This window comes from Macrobrachium rosenbergii, chromosome 42 (genome assembly GCF_040412425.1).
Source record: "Macrobrachium rosenbergii isolate ZJJX-2024 chromosome 42, ASM4041242v1, whole genome shotgun sequence".
Classification (NCBI taxonomy): Eukaryota; Metazoa; Arthropoda; class Malacostraca; order Decapoda; family Palaemonidae; genus Macrobrachium; species Macrobrachium rosenbergii.
The window spans coordinates 30,834,236-30,846,735 of record NC_089782.1 but is presented as its reverse complement, the minus strand read 5'-3'; the positions used below and the strand labels follow the sequence as shown (position 1 = coordinate 30,846,735).

The window sequence follows — 12,500 nt, the reverse complement described above, 5'->3', positions numbered from 1 at the left end:
TTTAGGCCAAAAGCCAAGAGTTGGGACCTATGAGGTCATTCAGCGCTGGAAAGGAAATTGAGAAGAATAAAAAGAATTGACAGGTGTAACAGTTGCACTTTGAAACGGTTGTCAATGGAGGGTTCACGAAAGTAAGATATAAGGAAGAGAATGTGAACGGAGGTACAGTAAAAGGAATGTTAGGGGTTGCAGTTAGGAGCCATGGAAAAACACCCTCAGAGTAATGCCTACAGTAACCCACCTAAGGTGCAATGACCGCAATGCCACCCTGCAGGGGTTTCAATGCTTATTTAAAATGCCTTGAGAACTTCCATTATAATTTTTATCTTAAATAAACAATGCCTACATTGCTCCACGCGACGAGAACTGACGGCACTGCCATCCAAAGTACCTTAATAACTTTCATCATTGTTAAATTACTTTCGAATGAAGCGCAGAAACTCGACACTGTCATCATAAAGAATCATTTGCCCGGAGGAATTTCATTTTCGTTCTACGGCCTGAAGCCTGATGCGACTCTGCAGTGACCCCCTTGACAAATGACGCTTCATATGCATGTGCCGTGCCCGAGAGAGAGAGAGAGAGAGAGAGAGAGAGAGAGAGAGAGAGAGAGAGAGAGAGAGAGAGAGAGAGAGACAGAAACATGGGAGAGAGAGAGAGAGAGAGAGAGAGAGAAACATGGAGAGAGAGAGAGAGAGAGAGAGAGAGAGGGAGAGAGAGAAACAGAAACATGGAGAGAGAGAGAGAGAGAGAGAGAGAGAGAGAGAGAGAGAGAGAGAGAGAGACAGAGAGAGAGAGAGAGAGAGAGAGAGAGAGAGAGAGAGAGAGAGAGAGAGAGAGAGAGAGAGAAGCATCGGGGGGGAGAGAGAGAGAGAGAGAAGCATCGGGGGGGAGAGAGAGAGAGAGAGAGAGAGAGAGAGAGAGAGAGAGAGAGAGAGAAGCAGAAGTATGGGGGAACAGAGAGAGAGAGAGACAGAGAGGGAGAGAGAGAGAAAGAGAGAGAGAGAGAGAGAGAGAGAGAGAGAGAGAGGGAGAGACACACACACACACAGAGAGAGACAGACAGGCAGAGAGAGAGAGAGAGAGAGAGAGAGAGAGAGAGAGAGAGAGAGAGATAAGATTAATAGTGCCAGGAAGGCCTCACGAAATTTACACCTTCGGCCGGGCTCGGCGCATAAATTTGGCGGGGTAATATCTATTCCCCAAGGGCGTAACGAAGATGGATGAAAATCCTAGGACGGGTCATACCCCAAAAATAAGGAAGGGCTTTGGAATGTAGGTCCTGGGAATATATATATATATATATATATATATATATATATATATATATATATATATATATATATATATATATAGAAATAATCATCACACAATCACGTGTGGAACAGAAATAAATTTCTGACTCGCATCAGGATCGAACCCAGGTCTTTCGAATGACAGGCAACGGGCTGCCCACTAGGCCATACAAGTCATAAAAGAAGTTGGAACCTGAGGGCAACTGCACCCAAGGAATTACCTGGGGCAAGCTAACTGCCTGCATACCAGCTTGTTTGCCTTTCAATTGAAAGACCTGGGTTCGATCCTGATGTGAGTCAGAAATTTATTTACGTATATATATAAAATACGAATATACATATGCATACATATATGTATATGACCCAACCTAACCTAACCTTTGTACACTGACAAACATTTAAAAACTATTTTCCTGTCCAGAAGCTAACTTTGATGACAGGTAGAAAAATGGTCACTTGATATAGTAATCACATTTATCCAAAACTCCAGCGCAAATGAAAATAGATGTGGAATCTTGGACTGTTGTTTCAGCCAATTTGCCAGAGTACAGAATACAGCTAATTACAGTACAAGGGGTCATCAACTTAATGAGCCGTTTGTGTGAATGAAAGAATGGTCGATGGACCAACCCCAATTTTTCATATTAGCTCGTCGTTTGTCAACATGATTGACGCGTGTCTTACGACTGAGAAATTTATTATTATTATTATTATTATTATTATTATTATTATTATTATTATTATTATTATTATTATTATTATTATTATTGTTATTATTATTAGGACTTGGTAAATTTCACTTAAATGGAACACGCTCTTATGATGCTGAACTTAAATAAATGTTATTTTTAATATGTGAACGCTAATATTTTATTATTATTATTATTATTATTATTATTATTATTATTATTATTATTATTATTATTATTATTATTATTTATTATTATTATTACCCTAGTACAATTCTCCTTGCATTTTAATAATTTGCTTACATTTTTTATCTATTTATTAACTTGTGAATGAATTTTTTTTTTTTAATAAATGCTCTTCTTTCTTTATTTCCTTTTACCTTTCGTTACCTCTTTCAAACGAATCCCATAATATTCTTTGGAAGCTTCTTGAATTTCATGTCAATTACCCCTTGTGTGGGCTTGTTCCATATGAATAGGGTTCGTCTTCTGAATAGAAATAACAGAGTGAATATGAATGGAGGTACAGTCAAAGGAATGAAAGGGGTTGCAGTAGCTAGGGGCAATTGGAAGGGACGCTGCAAAGAACCTCAATCTATGCCTGTAGTCCATCGCGTGAGGTGCACTGACGTCACGAAGACCCCCTACCGGGAACGAAAAAAGTAAATCATTTTAATGAATTAAGGGTCTAATTTGAGAGACTAATATATAACAATTTCATGAAACGAAGCCTTTAATATGAGCGTTATTAACAGTATTAATGATAACAATAACATTTACATAAGAAAATACCTCCAAAAAGGACGATATTTAAGCCATTTTAAGGGAATACAATGTTGTTTACCAATCACCTCCAAAGATAAGGGAGTAATACCTTTGGGATAGTGTCCCCTAAATATTTAGCGGAAATACGTTTTCTTTGCTTACAATTACTATTAAGAAAATGGTCTTTAGGGTAAACTATGGTAGTTTGTCATGCTGTGAGATATGTTGGTATAATTCATGTTTTCAATACTATTTTCGTGTTGTTTCGTATCGATATTATTGCAAATAAATAAATAAATATGTATACATATAGTTTTTCAAGTTACGGCGATAAACGAGACGTCATTTCCTTATAAATAACAAAAAAAATCCTGTAGCAGAAATTTCAATAAAACGTAAGTTAGGAATATCACTTGTTCACGAATTATTTATATAAAATAAAATATATGAATAAATATATAAATTATATATATATGTGTGTGTGTATGTATGTACGTATGTATGTGTATACACATAAATACAGGAACTCCAAACTGCTTGAATTTTTTGCATGTCACATTCTGCAGTTTGAGTCATCGGACCATAACACCTGTAGTTATCTGTAACCACCAACTGTAACGCGACTCCTCGCGAGTCATTCAACTTCACGTTACAGTTGACTGTTGTTATTTATGTAATAAGTGAGGCAGATCACGTCACAAATGTTCCTGTATTCCGGTCGAAAATATCAGGATGGTTTGTTAAACACTTTGCTTCTTTCTAGTAAGTACTAGGGAGGGTCTATGGTTAGTTACAAAGTCTAGGAGAGTAATGATTTTATTATTATTATTATTATTATTATTATTATTATTATTATTATTAGAAGAAGAAGAAGAAGAAGAAGAAGCTTATTCATATGGAACAAGCCCCACCAAAGAATATTATTATTATTATTATTATTATTATTATTATTATTATTATTATTATTATTATTAGAAGAAGGAGTAGACCTCTTTTAAACAGGTCTTAGAAAAAGGATTTCTGATTGAATATTGTAATAAAGAATTCCAATATTATTATGTCCTTTTCCAACATGAATATTATTATTACTGAATAACATCGCTGAGCCTGAAAATTATTATTATTATTATTAGGATAGAAAAGACACTATATAAGATAAATGGAACATAATACAGCCATCCTTTTAATAAGACCTATTATTATTATTATTATTATTATTATTATTATTATTATTATTATTATTATTATTATTATTATTATTATTATTATTATTATTATTATTATTATTATTAGAAGAAGAAGAAGAAGAAGAAGAAGAAGAAGAAGAAGAAGATGAACCCTATTCATATGGAACAAGCCCACCACAGGGACCGCTGACTTGAAATTCAAGCTCCCATAGAATAGTATTATTATTATTATTATTATTATTATTATTATTATTATTATTATTATTATTATTATTATTATTATTATTATTATTATACAGAAGATGAACCCTATTCATATGGGACAAAGGGACCACTGACTTGAAATTCAAGCTCCCAAAGAATAGTGTTATTATTATTATTATTATTATTATTATTATTATTATTATTATTATTATTATTATTATTATTATTATTATTATTATTATTATTATTATTATTATTATTCAGAAGATGAACCTTATTCATATGGAACAAGCCCACCACATCCTCTAATGTTTAATAAACCTTGACCAAAAGACTATCAATAAAAATTACTGTTCTTTTTTATCCCTTGCTTTTAAAGACGAACAATAACTGCCTTACCAATCTACTTTTACACAAAATTTAGAATTTATTCGTTCATCCCAATGGACCATGATTTTAAGATAGAATTACTATATTTTATTCTGGCTATTAAAGAATAACAATAAATTCCTTATCAATATGTCGGACCCTGATTTAAACCCTGAACAAAAAACTAATAAAATAAAATTACAATTATTTTCGTCCTTCCTCTTAAAGACTAACAATAAATTTCTGGCCATAATGCTTTTGCAAATTATATACAAAGTAAAGAATTTATTTATCCTTTCCAATGGACCGTGGTTTAACCCGTGAACAACAGACTAACAAAATAAAGTTACAATTATTTAGTGCATGCTCTTAAAGACTAACAATAAATTTCTTACCAATAAACTCCTGTCGAAAAAATAAAGAATTTATTGGTCCTTTCCACTGAGCAATAAACCCATCTTCTATGCCACATTTCCCATATGTCACCGCACCTAAAGTTACACTTGAATCATTTGTATTCATCGAACTATGTGAAAATAAAGTATAATTTTTTTCCTCTTTTATCTCGGAGCGTCGCAAAATGAGGAGAAAAAATACTAAAAAGTATTTTTTTTATTATTTTTTCCCAGAATGAAATTATTTTTCCCAGGCTAAAATTTTTTTTTCCCAGCTATAAATCGGATGTATTTTGCAGAAGTCAATCTTTTTCCCTATCTCGCACAAAGTGGCGCGTGCGCCTGCGCGCGCACGCACAGGTACTCAAATCTACATTAAAAGAGGATTGAAAGGGCTGGAAATTCTGGATTACGAAGAGAAAAATAATCATTTTTATTACTCGTAATGAGAGTCGGGTGTACTGAAATTGTTATCAGTCATAAAATCCAAAATTTCATGGAACGGATAAAGGATCTATTGCTTATTAATGAGCAAATAATTTATTCATTAAAACGTATGATCTTGGACTTTAACCTACATTTTGCATAGAGCTTAGAAAGATAGATATATATATATATATATATATATATATATATATATATATATATATATATATATATATATATATATATATATATATATATATATATATATATATATATATATATATATATATAATATATATATATATATATATATATATATATATATATATATATATATATATATATATATATATATATATATATATATATATATATATATATATATATATATATATATATATATATATATATATATATATATATATATATAATATATATATAATATATATATATAATATATATATATATATATATATATATATATATATATATATATATATATATATATATATATATATAGTTACGTGGGTATATATTACTTGGCTGATCAGTTATTGGTTAATTTACGTAAAGTTTCACAGCCCTGCATGCCAAGAATACACGTAACCTGTCTCTGGAAGCCACAAGTTAACCTCAAAGACAGATGTTAATTAATCAAAGGTCGCCAGTTAAGGGTAATTAACCTTAACAAAGAATATTCAAGGAATAAAGACTTTATGATAAACGTCACCAACTGCAGACGCAGAAAAGTCTCTACTTGTTAAGATGGTATTAAATACACAGACGCAACAGTTCTCCCCAAACAATGAGCGCTAGGCATAACGAATACCAGAGTATTAAAAATGACTTGCTTGCCTAAATCCCTGAAACTTACTGGGATAATTCGGCTAACGCTAAACAATATAATAATTTGGCTTAATCTAGACTTCGTAATAGCATATCCCGTAAGTGGTGGCTGGAGGATGAAACAAAGGAAACGGAAATACAGAAAAGTTATTAGTCAATCGACGAAGCTTGAACAAGAATCGGACTTACCTTGAACGTCGAGTCGTTTGCGCATACAACGGACACTCGGAAGTCTTGATACTAGCAGTCTTCCCAATTCACTAATTAATATAGACGTAGGAGCAAAAGTGGAGTCAAGGGACAAAGGAGACCGTTCCGACACGCTACGCGGCGTACTCGCTCATTCATGGCCTGTCTCTCTCTGACCTCGCTCGCGTTCCTGCAAGGTGAGGCTGCATCTTTACACGACGCCCCAGGCACTCCGACCTTGACAAAGACATCGCCGAATGCATAGAGTAAAGGGAAAGATAGCTTAAGGCCACCATTACTGGAGATTATTGAGTGAAAACCCTCTTTGAGGTTTAGGTTCCTAATGCCATAGGCATATTTTGTTTTTTGAACTACCCAGCCTATTCCTGCCTAGGCGAGGGCGCCATCTGTCTCTGCTGTGATCGTTATTTTGAATTGCCTGGCCTACCTGCGGGACAGAGATGTTCTCTGTCGAGGTCAATCTGACTAATATTCCTACACCTAAATACATCGAGGGCGAACAGCAGTAATATTTATAAAAATATATATATGTATATGTATATATATTATATATATACACATTTATATATATACTTATACATATATATACATACATATATACTCATAAGATTAAAAAATCATCAAAATTCGCTTTAAAAAAAATAAAAAACAAAAAATTCTTGAAAATCTTCTCAATTTAAAATCATATCTTAATGAAGGTACAACAAGCTGAAAAACACAATAAAAAATTGTTTTTATCATCGGCGTAACAATAAACGAATTTTTTTTTAAAATCTAAAATAAAAAACTTACCTTAGAACTGTATTACAGACGGGGAAGAGGGGGGGGGCGTTGGTTATGCCAACCCACTAAAACCGCTCTGAATAACGTTAACGAATTTCGTATCGACAGGGTACCCTTTTCCCAGGCGAATAATTAAAAGCCGCTTTAGCCTCAAATTCCATCTCCGTAGACTCGTTCCGACTCCCCGAGCCTGAAATAAATTAGGAACACTCTTCTATTACTGCGGAAGGGAATCGTCGAGGTTAAAAGCTTAGTAAGAATTAGTTAGAAGCGTAGAAGGTCATAAAGTTTGGTATAACATTCTCTCTCTCTCTCTCTCTCTCTCTCTCTCTCTCTCTCTCTCTCTCTCTCTCTCTCTCTGAGGTAAGACTTAGTCAAAAGCGTAAAAGATCATAAAGTTTGGTACAGTATAACATTCTCTCTCTCTCTCTCTCTCTCTCTCTCTCTCTCTCTCTCTCTGAGGTAACTTAATCAAAAGCGTAAAGTTCATAAATTTTGTTATAACATTCTGTCTCTCTGTCTCTCTCTCTCTCTCTCTCTCCAGCCCTTATCGACTTCATCCCAACCCTATACAGTTAATAACATCATAAATAAAGTGGAATAAAAATATTATTGACGAATTATTACCATATTGGTCTCCAACCACTCAAGTGTCTTAATAATATGAGGTCATTTTACTAATCCCTGATTATTACTATTTCCCTCAAAAATCATTTTATTAAAGATTTATGGTAAGGTTAAATGAAAGAGCAATTAAATCTTATTGTCATCTGATAAAAGTATGATTATTAAAATTAACCTGAATGAAAATAATGCAATGTCAAAATAATAAAAAAAACTTCTTGTTGTTCAAGGGAGGCTAGAGCCAAAAGACCTATTCTGTAATCCTCTTCTTGACGTAAACAGGGAATCAGAAATAATCTCATTAGTTTTTTTCTGTTAATTTCACCCTCTCTGCGCATGCTCCGAGTCTAACCTATATAGAGGATAAGGTCACTGAATTGCGAGTCAAATTGTTATCACTATCAGACATTGCCAATTTTTATAACAAATTACAAGAGAGAGAGAGAGAGAGAGAGAGAGAGAGAGAGAGAGAGAGAGAGAGAGAGAGAGAGAGAGAGATTATATTCTGAATCAAATTGTTGTCAATATCAGATATTGCCAATTTTTATAACAAATTACAAGAGAGAGAGAGAGAGAGAGAGAGAGAGAGAGAGAGAGAGAGAGAGAGAGAGAGAGAGAGATTATATTCTGAGTCAAATTGTTATCAATATCAGACATTGCTAATTTTTGTAACAAATTACAAGAGAGAGAGAGAGAGAGAGAGAGAGAGAGAGATTATATTCTGAGTCAAATTGTTGTCAGTATCAGACATTGCCAATTTTTATAACAAATTACGAGAGAGAGAGAGAGAGAGAGAGAGAGAGAGAGAGAGAGAGAGAGAGAGAGAGAGAGAGAGAGAGAGAGAGAGAATTATATTCTGAGTCAAATTGTTGTTAGTATCAGACATTGCCAATTTTTATAACAAATTACGAGAGAGAGAGAGAGAGAGAGAGAGAGAGAGAGAGAGAGAGAGAGAGAGATTATATTCTGAGTCAAATTGTTGTCAATATCAGACATTACCAATTTTTACAACAAATTACAAAGAGAGAGAGAGAGAGAGAGAGAGAGAGAGAGAGAGAGAGAGAGAGAGAGAGAGAGAGAGAGAGAGAGATTATATTCTGAGTCAAATTGTTAAATTGTTGTCAATATCAGACATTGCCAATTTTTACAACAAATTACAAGAGAGAGAAAGAGAGAGAGAGAGAGAGAGAGAGAGAGAGAGAGATTATATTCTAAGTCAAATTGTTGTCAATATCAGACATTGCGAATTTTATAACAAATTACAAGAGAGAGAGAGAGAGTGATTATATTCTGACTTTAAATTGAAATGTTGCAAATCTGTATGCACAAATGCACTTGCTTGCTTCCACAATTCATAAGCCAGGAGTAGTTTTATCATTTGCCCTTAGGTAAGAAATGTGATGGCCAATTGATCTGGCATTGCCCATGATATGACGATGCCTTATTCCAAAGTACCAGTGAGGTATAACGAATGATGTACAGGAAAGGAGTGTCCTATGGAATATTTAGAAACTGTTGACACAACACTATATTCTATACATAGATTCAGAACCTTGTTTTCATAGACGGGTCAAAGAGATAACAAAATCCCATTATTCTGAAACTTCAGACATTCAAGCGAAGATGCAATGCATTACTACCTTAATACAATTCTCCTTGGATTTTAATCATTTACCTACATTTTTTCTATTTATTTATTAATTTGTTAATTAATTTTTTTTAATAAGTGATCCCTTCTTTCTGTATTTCCGATTACCGTCTGTTACTTCCTTCAAATGAACACCATGTTCATAGGCAGCTTGAATTTCAAGTCATTGGCTCCTGTGGGTTTGTTCCATATGAATAGGGTTCAGCTTTTGAATAATAATAATAATAATAATAATAATAATAATAATAATAATAATAATAATAATAATAATAATAATAATAATAATAATAATAATAATAATATTAATGCAAATCTTCTTCACAATCCCGTGAATATGTTTATAAAATACGAAAGCTCCTGGAATTCATTTTATTATTTGTAAATACAGTACTTTACATAAATGTGGTTTTTGTAATTTAATAATATTAATAATAATATAATTTGGCAGCAGACCCTCTTTTAAACAGGTTCTATTGAATATTATTGCTGCGTCAGCTGCATTTATTTTGTAGAAGACTTTTTCTATTTTCCTTATTGAGGACTTCTTTTCATTGGAGGTGCGTGCTAACAGCTCGCCTATATTTGTCATTTCATGGGGGAAAGGTCAAAAATCTGGATTCCGCTTCTTTATATATTCTATACAGTTAGTTCTATACAGTTGTTGCCGCGACAATCTGCCAGTCCTCTACTAGCTCCCGCTGGAGAATGACAGAAGAGTCTGTCGAAACGTCGCCGCAACAACTGTATAGAACTAACTGTATAGAATATATAAAGAAGCGGAACCCAGATTTTTTACTTTTCCCCCATGAAATGACAAATATAGGCGAGCTGTTAGCACGCACCTCCAATGAAGAGAAGTCCACAATAAGGAAAATAGAAAAAGTCTTCTACAAAATAAATGCAGCTGAAGCAGCAATAATATTTTTTCAATAATAATAATAATAATAATATAATATTCAATAATAATAATAATAATAATCTTTGGAAGCTTAAATTTCAAGTCAATGGCTCCTTGAGCTTGTTCCATATGAATAGGGTTCATCTTCGGAATAATAATAATAATAATAATAATAATAATAATAATAATAATAATAATAATAATAATAATAATCCTGCGCTGTATCTGATTACTGGTACTGCCCATGTGTATATGTTTCCGGCGTTGAAAACATGACGAAAGCCATAAACACATGGGCGGTACCAGTAATCAGATACACCGCAGGAGTAGTGGAGTGGACGAAGACTGAACTCCGCACCATAGACCAGAAAACTAGAAAACACATGACAATACACAAAGCACTACACCCAAGAGCAAATACAGACAGACTATACACAACACGAAAGGAAGGGGGGAGAGGGCTACTAAAGCATAGAGGACTGCGCCAACATCGAGAGCAGAGCACTGGGGCAATATCTGAAAACCAGTGGAGACGAGTGGCTAAAGAGTGCATGGGAAGAAGGACTGATAAAAGTAGACGAAGACCCAGAAATATACAGAGACAGGAGAATGAAAAACTGAAGGGAGGAATGGCACAACAAACCAATGCACGGACAGTACATGAGAGAGACAAGAGAACTGGCCAGTGACGAAACATGGCAAGGGGCACAAGATCAGGCCCTGAAAACCAGATATGTCCAAAGAACAGTAGATGGAGATAACATCTCGCCCACATGCAGGAAGTGCAATATAAAAGACGAGACCATAAATATTAATATTATAAATGTATGTATATATGTATGTAAAATAAAATACTGAAGAACGAATATTTTCTACAGTTTAAAACACTAGGAAAAAAAAAAAAACTCCCGAAAGGATGAGAGAATTTCTTAAGAAAAACGACAGGAAATTCCATTAAGGACAAAAACAGTTCTTTGTATCAGTTTCCCTGAATTCATCATTCATGGTGTAAGGCTCCGTCATTCAGTCTTTGATATATGTGTGTGTATGTATATATATATATATATATATATATATATATATATATATATATATATATATATATATATATATATATATATATATATATATATATATATATATATATATATATATATATATATATATATATATATATATATATATATATATTATATATATATATATGTATATGTATATATATATATATATATAACATGCATGTGTGTATCTATGTATGCATGAATCATGCACGCAACAAACCCTCCATTGATTGGTGAGGACACACCTCGATTGCGACATGTACATGAAATTCCTCTCCAGTTCTTTACTTATTCATTCATTTACATATTTATTTGTTTATCCATTTATTTATCTATCGATTTACTTACATATTTATTTGTTTATCTATTTATTTATCTATCTATTTATTTACTTATTTATTTATTTGTTTATCAAACTCCAAAACCATTTTTGAATTCCAGACCTTCACGATTGGCTAGTGCGCTCGACAGCCCAGCATAACGGGTCGAATTCTAAATAATCCTTTGTATTGTTGTCATAGCACCTCCCAATCGACCTGGGACTTCCGGTCTGAAGGATATGGTCTTTACGGGTTTCAATCTGCAGATGAGCGATGGACACTGCGTGAGTTGCAGTTGGTTGTGTAGGCGCGGAAGATTATGATAGCGTAACTTTTGTCTCTTTGTCTCTCTCTCTCTCTCTCTCTCTCTCTCTCTCTCTCTCTCTCTCTCTCTCTCTCAATATATTAATATTTATATAAGATATATATGGATATAAATAATTTTGTAATCATATATATATATATATATATATATATATATATATATATATATATATAAATAAATGTGTATATATGTGTGAGTGTGTGTTTTAATATAAAATTATATATAAAACATATATATATATATATATATATATATATATATATATATATATATATATATATATATATATATATATATATGTGTAGATTTATAATTTATGTATGCATGTATATATATATATATATATATATATATATATATATATATATATATATATATATATATATAAATTTCTGACTCACATCGGGATCGAACCCAGGTCTTTCCACTGAAAGGTAGGCCCGCTACCAACTGAA

General features: G+C 32.7%; 1 long non-coding RNA gene across 2 annotated transcripts in view; it reads right to left on the bottom strand.

Moving 5' to 3' along the window:
• LOC136828156 (uncharacterized) overlaps window positions 1–12,500 on the bottom strand; it is a 238,102-nt gene that overhangs the window by 103,572 nt on the left and 122,030 nt on the right. For both annotated transcript variants that reach the window (XR_010849942.1, XR_010849941.1), the window contains exon 2: window positions 7,179–7,359. This is a non-coding gene — a long non-coding RNA (uncharacterized lncRNA). The remainder of the gene's footprint in view (window positions 1–7,178; window positions 7,360–12,500) is intronic.